The 19,000-nt window shown below is 43.8% G+C and overlaps 1 protein-coding gene across 7 annotated transcripts in view; it reads left to right on the top strand.

Moving 5' to 3' along the window:
• Nucleotides 1-290: 290 nt before the first annotated feature.
• LOC117749336 (microtubule-associated protein 4) overlaps nucleotides 291-19,000 on the top strand; it is an 84,897-nt gene continuing 66,187 nt past the window's right edge. For all 7 annotated transcript variants that reach the window (XM_034559728.1, XM_034559726.1, XM_034559725.1 and 4 more), the window contains exon 1: nucleotides 291-426. The gene's annotated coding sequence lies outside the window, so the exon portion shown is untranslated. The remainder of the gene's footprint in view (nucleotides 427-19,000) is intronic.

Genomic DNA, 19,000 nt, shown 5'->3' with positions numbered 1-19,000 from the left:
CAACTCATCGCGGTGACATTCCAGTGATCTGGGCGATGGAAGGGCGTCTTCCTGGGCAGTGGCCGTATCCATAGCCTGCCCCACACCCCACCCCTGGCTATTGGGCCGGCAACGTCCCGTAAAAGGAGTCAAACTTCTCCATTGTGTGTGCGAGTTGTCTGTCAAAAGTACATTTGGTGACGGCGGAGGGGTTTGAAAGCTGTGAGTAGAGGGTAACCTCGTCACTCGCAGTAAAGCGTCAGTTTCTTTGGATAACACGGATGCCAGTCACTGGCGTCGCTCTCTGATTGGAGCGCAGCTCCACCGGGGAGGATCACGTTAGTCTGCGGCCAGCGGAGAGCACACTCGAGTGGGCGGATCGTAGCGGTGACAGCGACGCTCGCGGACTCCCGACATACTGTCAAAAAAAAGAGCAGACAACTAACGGTGAGTCACATTAAAAGACGAACATTTGTGTTGTACTCGCGTCGTGTGAGGAACGTGCGCCGTTTGCTGTGAGCGCGATGCTAGCGCGCGGACCACTGGGCAGTTTCTGTAGCAGTGAAGTGACGGTGATTTCGGACCAGTGATCTCACAGCGACGGAGTGGTGGTGTAGGATATAACGGTGCCTTCAGGTGCTCCTCGGAAACTCTTTTTTTCGATTAGCAGTGGGCCGAGCCCGTAGTAGTAACGTACTTGCCCATTCTTCAAGTTTCTAGCCAGAGGGTTTTAGAGAGTTGTTCTGCGACTTTCATGGCCGTCTTATAGCTATTACCGACTCTGAACTTCAACTCCCCCCGTCACATTTACTACGAAGGTGGGCAGGTCACGTGAGACTAAATATGATCCTTCCGATATTCCCGACAGCACTTGAGGCAGCATGGGTGCGCACCGCGCGGTGAAGTTGCACCGTCACAGCAGACAGAGGAGTTATGCTAGGTAGCTTGACTCTGTCCACTCATTCACAGTCTGCTCGGAGGGGCTGAAGTAGCAGACTTGTGTTGTACCTTATTTACGTTACTACCTGCTGTAGTTGTGCTCCACACACGTGCACTGACCTCCTCCACACCGCCATACTCCATTCATATCACAGCAGTGCATTCCTTTTGTCACAGTCTGAGATAATATGTCTCCACTGATTTGTTCTCGCTCTGATCACTGCTTATCATAGGCTGCCCTTCAATGCTGCTGATACACAAATATAATACTGATACACAAATATAAGCTTCTCACTCATTCAGATGTCTCCATTCCATCCTCACACGCTATATTTAGGGGTCAATATTTGATTTGGCTACAAGGGCTGTGGTTGCAGTCTAGATCTCAAGATTATAGCGAAAGGTTAAGTTTATTCATTTAACTGTTTTCAACTGATCTTCAAAGTGACAATTTGTGTTCCTCTTTTTTGAGTTACATGAAACACAACTCTTCGTTTGATTTGACCCTTTTTGATCTCAGCATGTGTCATTAATCATTAATGACAACAATACAACCGTATTGTTCACACCTGCACTGGGACATTATTGCACTTTTTGCCAGTGAAACTGATGATGTAAAGAGGAATCACAGCAGAGAGGATTCTCTCCCTCCCTCCCTGTCTCCCTCCGTCTATCCAGATTACTCTCCAATCCTCCCCCCAGATTACTGAGTGGGAAATAAGAGGTGGAACAACTGATCTAAGGCCCTGAATTCATTATGGACTAGATCCAATCGTGGCCTTAAATGGTTCTGTTGCTCGTTTGCTTCGTGGTAAGCCCGCCAAAGTGATCAGGTATTAGGGCTTGAGGGGTTACCAAACAGGACTGTCGTACCAACTTCCCCCAGAGTTGCTGAAATGAACAGTAACTGTCTCTGTTCAGCATACAATGTGCAGAGGTGAACGAGAGGCGTTACACATCATTTGCAGCCAAGGGATCAAACCCTACCTGAACGCTTTTCCGTTTGGCTGGATCCCTCCCTGTTACCCTGCTGTTTTACAGAAAAAAACTCAGCGGCTTCTCAGCAACATAAAACACCACTCTCAGTAGCTTTGTAGTCGTGGACGGTTTTGTATTCTGGAAAGGTGAAATCAGACTTTGCAATAACCTACAGCTAAGGCACCATGCTTCACTGACTGTTTTTTTTACATTTGCTGAAGCTGAACATGTATTTTCACCAAAGCGGAACAAAGAAGCCACTCTCAGGACAAATGGGACAAATGGTTCATTAAGCACGTTTGCCAACATCTAATGTCAGAGGAGAAGCTTTGTTTAGAGAGAGTGGTAGGAGAGTAAGTGGCTGGTTATTTGGTTGCCCATAGAAACCAAAAATCAAAGAAAAGATGGCAACCAATATGCAACCTGTGGTAACCCAGTGGTAAAATTTGAGTCTTTTTTACACGAGTGTCCACTCCACCTGAGTGTCATGTTTAAACCAATGAGATTAACTATCTCATTGGTTTAAACAGGATCCGATGTGAGGTCCTCGGACAGGGATGTCAGATATGTGTACAGATTGTAAAGCCCTCTGAGGCAAATTCAGAATTTGTGATATTGGGCTATATAAAATAAACTGAAATTGAAAATGTAACTACTTAATGTCCTTGGAGGGCTCCTTATTTAGTCTGTGCAATGCCTAGGTTTTGGTACAGATACCCAAACATACTTTGATGATTACCTTACTTGCATACAAACATATTTTTCTATTTCACAAAATTAGACAAACTGTTTTAATCATGTCTAGAGACTATGAAGTGGTATGAAAACTGTGTCCAAGTCAAATTCAGATTTAATTACTAGATATACAAATCTGAGATTAAATGCCATTTTCTTTAATTTACACTTGTTATACTCTATGTTATGGAACGATTTTGTGAACCTAAAAAGTACATTTATTTCAATTATTATTATTATTATTAGTATCCTGGGTTTATACTCTCTAGCTTTTGGAGGAATTATTAATGCTCTTTTTCTTTCCTTTTTTAAATTTGATTCTGTTTAAATTAACCATGTAGTGGCCCAAAGCAGGAAGCCCAAGTAGAGAATTATTTCAAAAAGCACTCACTTCTTTAAATATGTGGGTTTTGACAGAGAGAGGATGATGGAGGTCACAGAAAGGATAGCAAAAAATCACTCTTACATGTCCTACTGTTTATTTAACACACAGCTCGTAAATGAGAGGGAAAGAGGAAACTGATTGACCTACCTTCTGTCTTAAATTGTCTATTTTTATCCAGTTGAACGATAAAAAATAAAAAAATCAGTCAGGTAATTGGTTTTTATATCAATATGAATTGATATTGGCATGTTAGCTTTCAGGAACAATTTGTGTATTTTAGAGCTGCTACCAGTGTGGCTTTTAGTCCGGCTTTTGGAAATAATTGATAAATGTGTAACCTTTATGGTAGCTCCATAACAATGGAAGATCGAACAAACGCTTCAAGACCATTGGTCACGATTCTTAAATATTCATCAAGCTCTTCTAGCCATGCTGCAGTCAATGCAATGATAAACCAGTAGTATGCTAAATTGTAAGGCAGTGTACTTAATAGACTGCAAACCATTTTATACAACGGGGGTTTTCCTCATTCTGGCCGGTGTTTACATCCCACCTTAGGCCTGTGTGAGTGAGGCACTCCAACACCTGGCTGAGCAGATCACCAACAGGGAGCACAAACAAACACCCAGACTCCCTGCTCATTGTTCTTAGGGACTTCAACAGAGCAAACCGTAACAAAGAACTGCCTAAATACAGAGCATATTAAGTGTAGCACCAGGGACAAAAACACACTGGACCACTGCTACACTGTGCAAAAAGGACGCATACCGCTCAGTCCCTCGTGCAGCTTTGGGACTCTCTGATCATTGTCTGGTTCATCTCTAAAATCTGCAAAGCCTGTGGTGAAGACGGTGAGGAGATGGACCAATGAGTCCAAGCTGGAGCTACAGTCCTGCTCCTCCTCCACTGATTGGAGTGTTTTTGAGGCTGCTGCTATAGACCTGGATGAGCTCACTCACACTGTGACATCAGTTTTTTTTTCGGGGACAATTTTTGGCCCCACTGACTGAAATCCAGGGGCATTTATAAAAGAATTGGGGGCACTTTTTGAAACTTGTGAAATAACATTTAACCTTTGTTCAAAATAATAAATATACTTACTTAAGCTTACAGTATATGAGCAACCATCATCAATGACAATAATAAGACTATTAGGCAGTCTACAGATTCAGTAGTGTTTTCTTAGATTTTTCTAAACAAAAACATTGTGTGGTTATTTATTGTTATTACATTTTTTAAACAACTATTAATAATTATAACTTTTTAATATATTATTATATAACAATTTAAAAAAAACGTAATAAAAAGGCTATACATAGATTAATTTACAACCAATTTTTCAGAAAATGAAAACGGATATTAAATTATATGTACAGTGTTGACAAATAATAAATATGTACACATACATATGAGTGGCTTATTTGTCAAATAGCACCAGTTCATCATCATCATCTGCATCACTGTCAGCCATTGGAGAAGTTGCTGGTCTGACCTGCTGCCTTGCCCAGAGGGTTTTATGGGAGGCCGCCTGGCTTTCTTCTCACAGCAGATTCTACACATGCTGCAGCAGCTGCATCTTCTTCTGATCCCTCCAGTGAGATCATCATTAGGTCTTCCACTGTGTTGAGATTGAACAAACAAAAACAACAATAGTATGTTACATGTGATAAGGGACTTAATCTAAACATTTAACCCTTGAAACACCCAGTCAACTGCAGTCTTGTCCTTATGAGGATGTGACTGCACTCTGGCTAACGTTAGCTAGCTAGCAAGCAAGCCTTTGTATCTTTGTATCAGAGCTAGCTTAGCTAAAGCAAACTAAACAAGTTAAAAATAATTACTACTAGTTATCACTCACCACAGGCGATGGCCACATATTTCTTGACGTTGTCGCTCCCCTTGATGAAGTCCGCAGAAGAATTCAACCTGTGCTGGGTTGACGACTAACATTTCTCCTCACTTACAGGAGGTCAAGAAGCGCTCCATTCGGTTCATCACGCACACGCAACATCGAGGCAAAAATCCAAAACATGATATGGCAACTGGACCGGGTCAGGGCTACGATGTTTTTGACAAGTTCATTAAATTATCATAATTATTAGAGGAAATTATGGGGGCATTTTTTGCCCCTCTCCTAGTGATATCAGGGGCACAATGATATTTCTTAGGGGCAGTTTTGCCCTTTGCCCTCGTGTATTTCCGACGCTGTTGTGAGGACATGTGTGTGCCGACTAAAACCTTCTGCACATACAATAACAATAAACTCTGGTTCACTGCAAGACTCAGGCAGCTTCGTCGGGCTAAAGATGAGGCCTACAGAGGTGGGGACAGGACTCTGTACAACCAGGCCAGAAACACCCTGATGAGGGAGATCAAGGTAGCTAAGAAGAGATACACTGGAAAACTGGACAAGTTTTTCAGCCAACGACCCCTCGTCAGTTTGGAGAGGCCTGGAAGTACTCACGAACTACAGGAGACCATGCCCCCCGCACTGAGGACAATCACCGAGTGGCTGACGACCTGAACGTCTTCTACTGCAGGTTTGATAAGCTCACTTCCACCCCCCCACCCTCCAACTGCCCCATCATCAAACAACCACCTACACTCTCTGCCTCCTTCTCACCTCTCCCTTCCGGCACTGAGGATCTGCGAAGAGGATGTGAGTCGGCTCTTTCACAGACAGAAGATCAGGAAGGCTCCGGGCCCAGATGGTGTACCCCCCTCCTTCCTGAAAGTTTGTGCTGACCAGCTGGCCCCCATCTTCACGCAGATCTTCAACCAATCACTGGAGCTGTGTGAAGTCCCATCATGCTTCAGTTGCTCCCTGATCATCCCGGTCCCCAAGAAATCCTCCATCACAGGATTGAATGACTACAGGCCCGTCGCCCTGACGTCTGTGGTCATGAAATCCTTTGAGAGACTGGTGTTGACCCATCTGAAGGACATCACAGGGCCCCTGCTGGACCCCCTGCAGTTTGCCTACCGGGCAAACGGGTCGGTGGTTGATGCAGTCAACATGGGACTGCACCATGTGCTGCAACATCTCGACTCCCCAGGGACATATGCAAGGGTCCTGTTTGTGGACTGAAGCTCAGCGTTCAACACCATCATCCCGGAGGTACTTCACCATAAACTCTCCCAGCTCAGCGTGCCCGCCTCCACCTGTCAGTGGATCACCAACTTCCTGACAGACAGGACACTGCAGGTGAGGCTGGGAAAAATCATATCCAGCACCCGGTCTATCAGCACTGGTGCACCCCAGGGATGTGTGCTCTTCCCACTTCTCTTCTCCCTCTACACCAACGACTGCACCTCAGGTGACCCGTCTGTTGAACTCCTGAAGTTCGCAGACGACACAACGGTCATCGGCCTCATCAGGAATGGTGATGAGTCTGTACAGACGGGAGGGTGAACAGCTGGTTCTCTGGTGTGGTCAGAACAACCTGGAGCTGAACAAGCCCAGAACTGTGGAGATGACAGTGGACTTCAAGAGGAGCCCCCCAACACTACCCCCCCTCACCATACTCAACAGCACTGTGTCGGCGGTGGAGACCTTCAGGTTTCTGGGATCCACAATCTCCCACGACCAACACCATCCATAAAAAGTCCCAGCATAGGCTGTACTTCCTGCGCCAGCTCAGGAAGTACAACCTGCCCCAGGAGCTGCTGATCCTGTTCTACTTCAGTCTGTTCTCTGTTCTTCAATTACTGTGTGGTTTGGATCGGCGACCTAACAGGACAGAGACAGACTACAACGGATGGTCAGGTCTGCAGAGAGAACTATTGGTTGCAGCCTGCCCTCCATCCTGGACTTGTACACCTCCAGAGTCAGGAAGCGGGCTGGAAAGATCACTACAGACCCTTCACAACCTGGACACAAGCTGCTCCAACTCCTCCCCTCTGGTAGGCGCTACAGAGCACTGTACGCCAAAACCACCAGACACAGGAACAGCTTCTTCCCACTGGCCGTCACTCTGTTTAACAATTAATCACCACCATCTGCACTATTTATCACCTTTCTGCAATCCCCAATTCACTGTGTTTGTTGTTTATATTGTACATACATGTTGCTATTGTTGTCTTTAATGTCTTTATATTTATCCTGTCATTTGTAATTTAAATATGTATGTACGATAAGAGCGTACGTGTAACCGGAGTCATGTATGTGTATGTATGTGCACTTATACATGGCCAATAAAGCTGATTCTGATTCTTAAGCATAATTTATGGAAGGAAGGGGTGACAGTGGGAGGGGAGGGAGAAAAGGGCCGAGCCAAATAGACAGACAGGTTCCTAGAGTTACTCAGTTGGAAAGATTCTGAATTTGTCTCAGCCAGTGGAAGGTCTATTGACTCCCCGTCTTCTTGATCAGACACTGAAAATAAACTGATGGATAATATGCAGCGTTCTTCTGCTCACCATGCCTGGGAGTCATAATTCACCTTGAACCATGTCAGAGAGGGCCAGGGATGCAACCTTGTATGTTGAAGCTTATTTGGGAGCTGTCCGGGTCAAAAGGGGCAGGGGGGGGGGGGAGAGAGGGGCAGGAAAGCCGATCTCTCCACAGTCGAGGTCGTCCCGACTGCAGCAGGATACTCTCTCATCAAGGCTGGCAGGCGGCTTTATCCCGGCCTCTGTCTAGGAATAAGGAAGCAGGGAAAATCCATCCCCCATTTTCTCCTATGCTGCCAAACAATGCTGCTGCTGAAGGCAGTTTAGTCCGGGACAAGGACTGCATTATGATCCTTACGCAACGATGCTCCTGAGCGACTCATTGGGTGTCCGTTGGTGCAGCAGGGTTAAGCTTTGTGGCCCGGATTGGGCTGCTTTGTTGGGGTATAATTGATACAAAGTAGTTTGAACGATGTGTCGTCTGGCCACATCTAGAGACTAAAGGGTTTCCAACGGGTGCGAAGAGGACAAATTGAGTGACTACATGTGAAACGTGAAATGCTGCTCGTCTTCCCGTGGGCGTCTTTCGGTCTGATCGCCGAACCTCGCAAGTTAACCAAGTTCCAACTCTCTGCTGTAGGCCTCTGCGTTTTGTTTTTCCGGCACCCCCCCGTGTGAGAGGAATGAGAAGAAGAGCGCTTCAGAGTCCAAACCCTGACTCCTTTCTTACCACCACCACCACACCAGTCCGATCCCTGGGTGAAGTGGATGTGCTTGCCAGATCTGCTTTTAATTCCTTGAACCGGATTGGTTGTTTCGTGCCAAAGCATCAGTTAAACCTCAATTTGTTTTCTCTCCACAGTCGTCTGAAGTATGTAATTGATAAAGATATGTTTTTGTTGTCAGGCTTTTCAGCCAACTCCATTGGCGAACGAGGCAAGCTTGTGGTGTAGCAAATGGCTGGAAGTGGAGATGTCAGGTCATCGGCTGCTGTCGGGTTTGGGCTGCTCACCCTCGTATGTTTTGCAGCCTTGCTTGTTCAGGGAAGTTGCAGAATTGAGGCATTCATTCTTTCTATACTGCATGAAATGCAAAAAAAGATCTAATTTCATATTCTTCCTCCCAGGCCTCAGGTTTGCCTCCCTTGTTTCAATCAATTATTTATCACAGATGTTGGCGTCAATATGTGAGCCATTACTTGTTGTGGGCAAATGCAGAGCTCTTGATTGCTAAGAGCACGCAAAGCCATCTGGGGTTACATCTAATGATTATTGGGAAAAAAATAATCAATTCATTGTTTAGTCTACGTCGATTCTGATTTCCGAGAGTTGGTGATAATGGATAATAAAATAAGCTACGATAGCTTCTTCGGTTTAGGCTCTCCGTTCCACCGAAGGTCAATCATGTTCAGACAGCTTTCTATTGGTCAAGGGAGCACATCTGTGAGTCAAAGTTCAGCAAAGTCAAACTAGACAAGGCACATTCCCGACCCCCTTTGGCAAACGAATCCACAGATCACGGGAATTCCATTGGAACGGACTGGTTTTGCTATTGTAAATTCTGAGCAACACAATCTGAGCCCTAACCATCTTATCAACTGATTGCAGGTCTGTGATTCCATTTAAACACCAGCTCTTCTCTCAGGTATTAACATGTTTTATCCTATCAGTAATTTGTTAGAGGGAAAACTTAGCAACATGTTGAAGCAACCATGACTGCAGAAGCTGCAAAAGTCATTAAAAAAATTAATTTAGTAAATCGGAGTCAACTGTGTAACAAATTGATAGAGACCTTGCCCAACGCCATATTTTCTCTTAGGAGGGCGTGTGGAGTTTCCTCTTTCAGCGACCCAACAGTCAGTAACATGATTTTACAGTGCTGTGTCTCCTGAGCAGCCAAACACAGACACACACACATGCATGCATACCGCGTGTGAACACTTGCATAGATGTGTGTGTGGGGGGGGTGCGACATTGCGTGACAACGGCGGATTGAGTGAATGAAATGATGGAGGGATGGAGAACGGAGGGCAAGAATGGGATGGTACAGAGTGAGCCGGTTGCTGTAATCTCTCCCCCCACCCCTCACAACAGCAGCAGCTGGACCAATGTGTCAACAACCTGGCTTTACTGCTGCTGGGGTTTATATAGCAGGGTGAAGAGTCGGACGGTGTACAGATGGATGGGGAGGTAGACGGAGGGTGGTGATTAAGAGGTGGGTTTTGAGACAAGGGCATGTTTTTAATAACCTTAACTGTTGTATAACTTTCACCAGTTATGTTTCAGTGCTTTCTTTAGCTTTATTTGTGAAAGTTATTCTTGGTTTTGGTTGAATGAGCCTCATATAGAACTCCATATAACTAAACCCCTGCATCCTCAGGTGTTTAATTTGGGGTGGTAACGGGAATGGGGTAGCCCCAAAGCCACACTCAAGGAATCAGCCAGAAGGGCCACAACACATGAGTAAAAGGACAGCCTTATGGAAGTAGTTTAGCCGTGGGAACACTTGTCTTTCAATGTAACCTCTGTGACGTGATGCACCAGATGTTGATTCAGTATCAGCAAATGTGTGTGCACACTTGACACTTTAATGCGACATGCCTCATCAGATTTGGATCGGATATATTTTATGGTCAAATGAGTGGCTGTAAAACAGTGGATAAACGTGTTTCATATACTATAAATCTTTCACAATAAAAGTCGTAATATCCTCAAATAAAGCTCTGCTAATTCGGGGATAAACACATTTTCTGTTTAATACTGTTAACAATCCCTGTTACTTGTATATCTATTTTTGTTATTGTTGTTATATAGGAAGTATTCATTAAGTTGTAACTTGTGAGAAATGAAATGGAACCCAAATATTTGTGAACAAATAGTTAGGAATGTGAGGAATTTAAAGAATCAAATCCACTATAGTGTTGTTTCAGCAGACCAAACTGCAGTGCACACACACACACGCACGCACACACACACACACGCACACACAGACACACACACTAGCAAATGCCCGCTGACATGTCCTAGCCCTGGATGAGTGTGTGACAGTGTTTGTTTTGGGATTAGAGTTTGGCGTGTGAGTGTGTGTGTGTGTCTGTGTGCTTTGCATTCCATTGCGATGTGTTCAGCCTCACTCTGCAACAATAGGCCATTGAAATACTGTGTGTCTGTGTCTGTGTCTGTGTCTGTGTCTGTGTCTGTGCCTGTCTGTGTTTCTGTGTGTGTCTTTCTGTGTGGGTGAAGCCATGGGGACATACAGGGGATTCATTCAGCCACTGCGGCGTGTCTTTCCAAAGGGAGTGGGAGGGCATCTCTACCTGTCTGTCTCGCAGCTCACTAAGTTGCACACTAATGGGCTGTGTTGAATCATACTAACTTGGCCTGAGAGACAGAAATCAGCTCTGACACACACACACACACACACACACACACACACACACACACACGCGCGCACAAACATGGTTAAACACTAGCCCTTTCACTCTACCTCAAACAGGCCCTCTGTGAGTTCCATAAAGGCACTGTATGGATGTGAGAGCAGCAGGAAACACACACGCAGAGTGCATATTAACGTTACCTAAAGAGGCGCTCTTTGAATTGAGTCAAAATCAGGGGGCCGCTGACTGATCAACACACATGTGCAACTCCACGGTATCTGTTTGAAAGTTACTTGTTTTACTTGTTTAAGGGTGTTTTTCCCTGAATCCTTTCAGGTCTAAATGCTTTCTTCCTGGACTTAACGTCCTCCTCACTGCTGTAAAAAGTTAGTCTACTGTATACAAATAAACTTGGTATTAAAATGAACATGGCTTCAGTTTACCAAGTGATCAATATGCTATATGACAAACAGTGTTGGGAAAGTTCACTTTCTAGATGAACTAGTTCAGTTCATAGTTCATAATTCAACATTTTGAACTAAGTTCACAGCTCCAAAAAATGAACTAGTTCAGTTATTTTTTTTAATATGTTGCGAGCTATAATTGAAATCTCTGTCTGCAATACCGCTCTTGGCCTCTACACAACTCGGCGCTCTCACACTTGCCAGGCATAGGGCTGAAACGTTCAGATGCAACACTGATGACAAAGACGTTCAAAAACAACAGGAGGAAATTATAACTGTTTTTACCGAGACAAGCCATGGAGATAAGCCACGCCCCCTTTTCGCAACTGGTTGCGAAAGACACAAATGAACAAAACTTGACTGGCGAATAAACTGACGCGAGTTATAAAGCCGTTTGGTGTAAACGCACCATAATGCTGCAAGTGGTGCGGCTTTGTAGTTTACCAAAGTCGTACTAAAACATTTTGACAGAGCGCCGTGTACCACACAAAAGCGCACTGTCGTTTTTGAGAAAATTAAAGGCTTTTAAGTGCGCCTTTATAGTGCGGAAAATATGGTACACATGATCCTAATAGAGTGCTCCTGAGGTTTTATGTGTCTTTAAAAAGACATCTGCTAAAAAGTGGCGAAATGAGATAACAGAGGTCGTCTTCCGAAAACCGTGTCAACGTTTGTTTTCCCCAGAGTTTATTCTTTATGGATTACAAACAGTACTTTCAGACCCAAGTATGTATGGGTCATGCTCCAAAAGTACTGGATCCTACATTTCCCGTCATGCAATTCAATAGCATCCACAACCTATGCTTGGTAAATGCCTACATCTTTCAAACGCCACGACCCAGTTTGTAAAGCAAGCTTCCCGTATATTTCACCTATAGAACATTGTGGCAAACCTTTCAAGGAATTGTGTTTTAATTGTATCTGTGAATCAGGTCATTATCAAGGCCTGCAAGCAAGAGCAGTATATCACTTACTGCAGTGTACCACAGCAAGGACATCGACAAGCCCTGTCAGACCAAGGGAACATGTTCAGAGGGTCAGCATACTGTAGGCTCTGAACTGACCAAAACCCTCGTGGCTTATAATTCTGTCACTATGGGCCATAACTTTGATTTATACACTATTTCATTTATCATTCCTAAATCGGAGTCATCCAATATGTCCACAGAAGCTGTAACTAAAGGTCTGACAATATGCAGATGTAACACTGTTAGGCCTGTCATTAAACTTAAACATTAACGTGTGTGTGTGTGTGTGTGTGTGTGCGCGAGTGCGTGCACATTGAAGAGTATCTGCTACAACTCCTCAAGACCCAAGTTAAGTTCCAGCGTCGCTGATTAAAGTGAAGGGATTAGCAACAAAGTTAGCCACAGCGTTGGTCATGGCTCACTTAAGGTGGGCTGACCTTTTTAAGGTGGAACAGTTATTCTCATTTTAGTGAGTGGCTGCTGAATCAAGTGCGACGCCTATTTTTGGTATTATGCAGTATGCTGGTTCGGTCAGATGTTTTTGCCTAACATTAAACAGGTTTGACATTTTTTCCACCTGCAAACTCTAATGTATGTCCTCTAAAAGCTTGTTAATAGAGGTTTCTGACAACAGTATGGAAGTAGCCCTATAAAATATAAAACCTTTTCCTTTACATTTCGCTTGATCTGGTCCGTCTGTTTTTGTGTCAAGTTACTCGTTGGACAACGGTGGAAGTACAAGGACAGTTGGGGAGATGAGTCCCGGTGTTGTTGTTGTGTTGGAGTGCAGAAAGTGTAGTTAGGTATTGTCTAAAAGATTAGGTGATTTTTACAGTGTGGATGTGACGCGGGATTGCGGAACGAGACTTCTCGTTGAGTGAAACTTAGTTAGACACAACAACAAGCATATTGGAAGAAGTGAGTGAAGAAGTTGTAATGGCACATAATCACATAATGACAATGAGCCTGTCATTGGCAGAAACAAGCATTTAGTGAGGAGTTGCCATTGCAGCTCATTAAGAGGAGCTGCCTGGACCAGTTTCAAATTGTTGTCTACATTATTCACTTACTCACTCAAAATACCAAAGTCACCCTTCTGAAGAAGATTTTTCGGGCAGCATACTGTTTTACTAAGCAGTCATAGACATTGTGTCATTCCACAGAAGCATGCTGGTAGTTTAAGACTTTATCATTTATTCTGCTTACACAGAAGTGTTTACAAAAAACAGCCTACTTAACATTTTCATCCTGGCAAGAAAGTCATCGGCAAATATGTTTCCTCATAGTTTTCATTGATAAAATGAACATTGCAATAGTCCTAGCAGGGACTTTATAACTACAGGAATATTGGCCATGGGGCTAAATACAGGTCATTTAAAGTGCAAGTAAGTATTGCAGAGTGCAATGAGGTAGGCAAAATGCATAAGCCACAGCTTTGGCCAGAAGGGACTTAAGTACAGCGTTTCTTTGAAGGCTGCGGTTGTGGGGTCACTGGAGGTAAAAACACCTGTTGTTGCAAGAAACATGCTAGAGTTTGGGACATCTCCTGCCATGCAGATATGATTGTGAAACATGAGTATTAGAATTGTGCCCTATAATTCTCGTGGCTTGCGCCTTGGGCAGTCCACCGGGTCATTGCTATTGTTACTTTTGGTATTCACGTCAAACCATGCGAGCTAGATGGGGTAAGAGTGTATCTGCACCCTTCCTAGTGACCAATGGCGTCCGACAAGGTGGAATACTGTCACCTGCTCTTTTTAATCTATACATGGATGACCTTTCTAAAGAGTTAAAAGCGTGTAAGACAGGATGTATGGTGGGGGAAAGTCTTAACCATCTGATCTACGCTGACGACTTTGTGGTCCTGTCTCCTTATAACGCTGGTTTACAACAATTGCTCAGAGTCTGCAGAAGGTCTGGTGTGCACTATGATATCACATTCAACTCTAAAAAGAGTGTTATCATGATAGCTAAAACCAAGGAGGATCAGAAGCTACATTTCCCTTCATTCTTTATGGGAGACCAGGAGCTAAATGTGGCTCAGAAAGTCAGATATTTGGGTCACATCATCAGGAACGACCTCAGTGATGATGACGATGTGCAGCGGCAATGTTGCAAACTTTATGCACAAGCCAATATGCTGACTCGTAATATTCATATGTGTAGAGAAGTTGTTAAAACGGCTCTCTTCAGAGCCTACTGTACTCTCTACACAGCCCACCTGTGGTGCAGTTATAGTAAAGCAAAAATGAAAAAGATTCAGGTGGCATTTAATGATGATTTCAGAAAGTGCAAGTCATTCTTTGTGACTCGTAATGTTCCCACTTTCCATGCTGTGTTGAGGAATTTGATATACACATTTAAATGTTGATTAAATGTCTCCGAAAATATAATTATGAGCCAACACAGAGTGATACAAGTTATTTTTCTTGTTTCTGGAAACATTGGAACACATGTTTGTATGTTTTTAACCACAAGTGACTTTTTAACTGCAATGAATATACCTGTGTCCTCGTATTGTATTGTATTGTATTTTATATATTGTTGTCGTATTTGTATTTGTTGCTATATGGACTCATGAGTCTGAAATAAAAGAAATATAATACACACAGTGCCATTGCCTTAACACGGTACTGATGATCACTGAACACACACACACACACACACACACTCATGTTTTGCTAGATCTCACTCACTCACTCACACTCTCTCTCTCTCTCTCTCTCTCTCTCTCTCTCTCTCTCTCTCTCTCTCTCTCTCTCTCTCTCACTCTCACACACACACACACTTTTGTTTTGCCAGATGTGTAGCGATTGTTTTTGTGTCTCTGGGTGTGTGTTTAGGTGTGTCAGGACACTGATACACTTTTGTATCAGCAGCGAACATTCCATAATTAAAGGTGTGGCATCAGTTTATCCTCTAAATTTTAGTGATCTCTGACTATGAACTGCATATAAATACAGTGAATGTCAGTGAACGTTTTTATTTACAAACTTATAAAACCCCTGCATTTATTTTTTTATTGTCAATAATGATTCCCAAAATGAATTGACTTTTTCCAACCTCACCACCTGCCAGTGCACCTGATACCTGAATAGCTTTTCTTCTGGTGCTTCCTTGTAGCAATGTTTGATTCACTGGGAGCAGCTGCACACGTTTCTCCACAGGTTCGACAGCTCTCTGTGATGCTGTGAACTCGCCGTGGGCTTAGGTGTGATCTCCCTGTTTACTTTGTTACTTCTTGCTCTATTTTTTAATTGTGTGCGTGTGCGTGTGCGTGTGCGTGTGTGTGTGTGTGTGCGCGTGCCTCCCTCCCTCCCTCCACTGCTCCTGAGGATGGGTTTAATGCAGAGAAGAATTTCATGTATGTAATATGACAATAAAATACGTTTTTTGTGTGTGTGAGAGGGTGCATTGACAAAGCGTTGCGGTTGTGTGTGGCTTGATGAAGTAGCTTGAATGGCCTGCTAGGAATGTCAGTGATAGCATCGCTGTGAGATTAGTACGATGGCAGCTGGACTAGGATACACACACACACACAAATAAACAATATTAACATACGAGATTTACCATTTTATTGTCTGCCATCAGTCAGATAATTGCTACATGTGATTCAATTTCATTTAGCTGGGTGGCTCCAACATGGATTATTGTAACCAATTATAATCAGACTTCAGCAATACTATGTTTAAAATGAGTAAGTCTACATTTTAAATTAAGCAGAGCTCTGTTGCACAATTAACAACTGATACATTCAAGTTTAAACCAAACTTATATAGTGTTTAATCAATATGGAGGTGCTTGCTTACCCCAGTTAAAACAAATGAATGTTTGTGTGTGCGGACTATCAACTGCTCTGTATTCCTCAACAAAACAAGACATTGTTTGCTAGCGATCGAACGTTACTGATGATGGCTTGGCAGAGGAGCTCCTAATTTCTCCTCCTTTGTCATTAAATATTGTTGTTGGCCAAATTTAAGGAGCGAAAGATGAACCCAAACTAGTTCTAAAGTTTGGTGCAACGTGACTGAGTTAAACCACCATTCCATCAGGTGTTACAAATGTATTATTGTTTGTGCAAACTAGCTGCAGAACACCCAGTTGAATAATTCTTCCAGTGTACACAAGAGGGTGTGGTGAGGAATTTTCTTTTAATGATCTGACATCTCATAATGACAGGGTGGAGGATCGCCTTGTGAGTTGTGATTTACAGGGATCCGATAACCTAAAGCCCTCCCTCGCCCGCTTCTGCTTTCATGTAAACCAACTATGGAGGGGTGGGGGGTCATGTTGTGTGCAAGTGCGTGTTTGTGTGCATGTGAGTGTTGGCCCTTTTCCCAGAAGTCTCTCTGCCTCATGTAGTCTCCTACAGACGGAAGCGCTGCAGTGTGCCTTTGAACTTGATTCCCTCAGGTGTGATATTGATTGGGGAGTGACCCTGGAGGTTTACAGAGTGAGCTGTGACTGACGTGTGAGTCTTCTTAGGCAGCAGCCACAACAATAGGTTTTCACTTTTAAAATGATCTCCGGGCACACAAGCATTTTAGTCAGCAAATATTTGCTTGAAAAATTCCCTCAAAGTCCCTTGTCTCTGTATATCAGCTGGAACAAGAAAAAAGAAGTGTGGAAATTGTCTCTAAAAGCAAACACGCATAAAACAATCTTGTGCACCCGGTGACTAAATGGACATCCATGCAGTATACCGTCTTCCACATGCACATTTAATGACAGATCCTGGGTCTGTAGAAGCACAGGAGTGGACAGGGAACTAAACCTACATAATAGAGGAATAAGAGAAGCATTCAAGCAGCGGTACAAGCTAGCTCTCATTCAGTCTCTCACACACACACACACGCACACACACACACTGGCATGGTAACCGAGTAAGCTCAGCAGTTGGAGGAAGTGACATCAGAGGTGAGCTTTCCACACGGTGGCTCCAGGCCTCTGAACACTTTGTTTTTCCAAACCATGTTGAGGCTCTCTACTTAAATGCACACATCACTACCTTTTCCTTTGGTCCACGTGGAGTGCTTTGTAGTTATATTTAATATCCTATTGTGAGCGGTGACAGATAATATGGAGGATGGTGCCAGTCTCCTAGTAGCGTGGGCAGAAACTAATTCATTCATCTTCTCTTTAATTGTGTTAAAAAAACACCTACGTTCTGCGTAATATTTTGACACATCAACACTCCCAATGGAGCTCTTTACGTGGTGTTTATTTTTCAGTTTTAATAATATTTAAATCTATTTGCAATAAGTGCATTTCAGGGTGCTGTCAGGGTCACTCACAGCCAGAGAAAAAGCTACCATGCAGTGTGAAGCAGGCAGATGTAATACATCCTGCAGTTTGTGCTCTGACTTATGGCTGTGTATTAAGTCAGCATATTGCTTATCACATAATCTTCACTTCTGACCTCCCATGCTCGCTTATTGTGTTAGTACGCACAGATAATTCTTCTGTCAATGTGTCCTCCAATAAAGTGGTCTGGATAAACTAGTTAAACGGTTGGCTTGTTAAATGGAAACGTGATCCCAATGTGAGTTATGAGAGTGACTCTTCTCATAACAGGTGGTTATCTCCTCAGCTGTAACTGACAACCACAGATTACTGGTCTTATCCAATTGGGTATCGAGAATCGTGGAGTGTCACTGGTATTGGCTCCTAAATTACTGGTATCGTGACAACCCTAACACATAGTGGTAATGTAGGGTTGCTAATGTAGGGCCCCCCCACGTTTAATAAAAGAAGAAGATTATTTTAACTCCCAACTCAATATCATTAGAGGCCCCAGACATCCAGTGTTGGTCGGGCTACAGTGGAAGCACCACTTACTTTTTACGAGAATACACAAGTCTTTTGTCTGTTCCTGAAAGGGCCAACAGAGAGGCAAACACACATGACTAATCCACACAGAACATTCACACACTCGCACTCAACACAATAGAAACCGCCTCTTCCTTCCTTTGTTGAATCCAGATTATTTCCGAGTGGCCACACCAAACTTGGAAAACAGGAGCTCGGCTCAAACTACAACACTCTGCTAGGGTCAAGCGGGCTAATGAGAAGCTTCTGCTCCTGTGGTCATGTGGGGACCTCGCTGTCAAAATGGAAGCTGAAGGAACAAACTCCTATAGCTCCAGCCCCCCTGTGACAGGTTTCTGCTGTGTTTCAAACCATATCAGCTAGTGGACTGGGTGGCATGGATCAGCCGGCTGCCTCTGCAGCTGGCACAGTGTGTACTAAACACACACAGATGATGTGGGGTTAAATATGGAAACTGGGGCAGTGTTTCTGACCAGCATGGCTTTGTGGTTGGAGGCAGCAGTCTTCCTGCGGCACACCCTGCTCTCGGCACCGGGGGCTCATTTAGCCTGATACACTGGCAGTCAGCCGCGTAATACGTACGCCCACATCTAGTTTATTTATGTTGCTGCCTCAGAAACCACCTATTGCTCACTACATGCAGAGTTCATGAGCCGTTGTCTGAGTGAGGAACCCTGTGACTGATTGACTGGCTGGTTGATTGTGTTTTTAACAGGATAACACGTCTCTGGAACGTTTTGACATTTGACATGATTTGAATATTTAATTAGGAGGGTACTTCCTAGACAGCGCAGACTTCAGACAAATTAGAAAACAGCATCTCTCTCTCTCTCTGTTTGTTTGTTTGTTTGTTTGTTTTCTTCCACTTGACGCTGATACTGTGACATAACACAACACCGCTGATCATCTGATCATCTTGTCTTACTGAGGTCCAGGCGGTAAGACCTGGCTCGCC

Source organism: Cyclopterus lumpus, chromosome 20, assembly GCF_009769545.1.
Source record: "Cyclopterus lumpus isolate fCycLum1 chromosome 20, fCycLum1.pri, whole genome shotgun sequence".
Taxonomy (NCBI): Eukaryota; Metazoa; Chordata; class Actinopteri; order Perciformes; family Cyclopteridae; genus Cyclopterus; species Cyclopterus lumpus.
The sequence above is the reverse complement of the archived record's forward strand: the minus strand, read 5'-3'. Positions and strand labels throughout refer to the sequence as shown.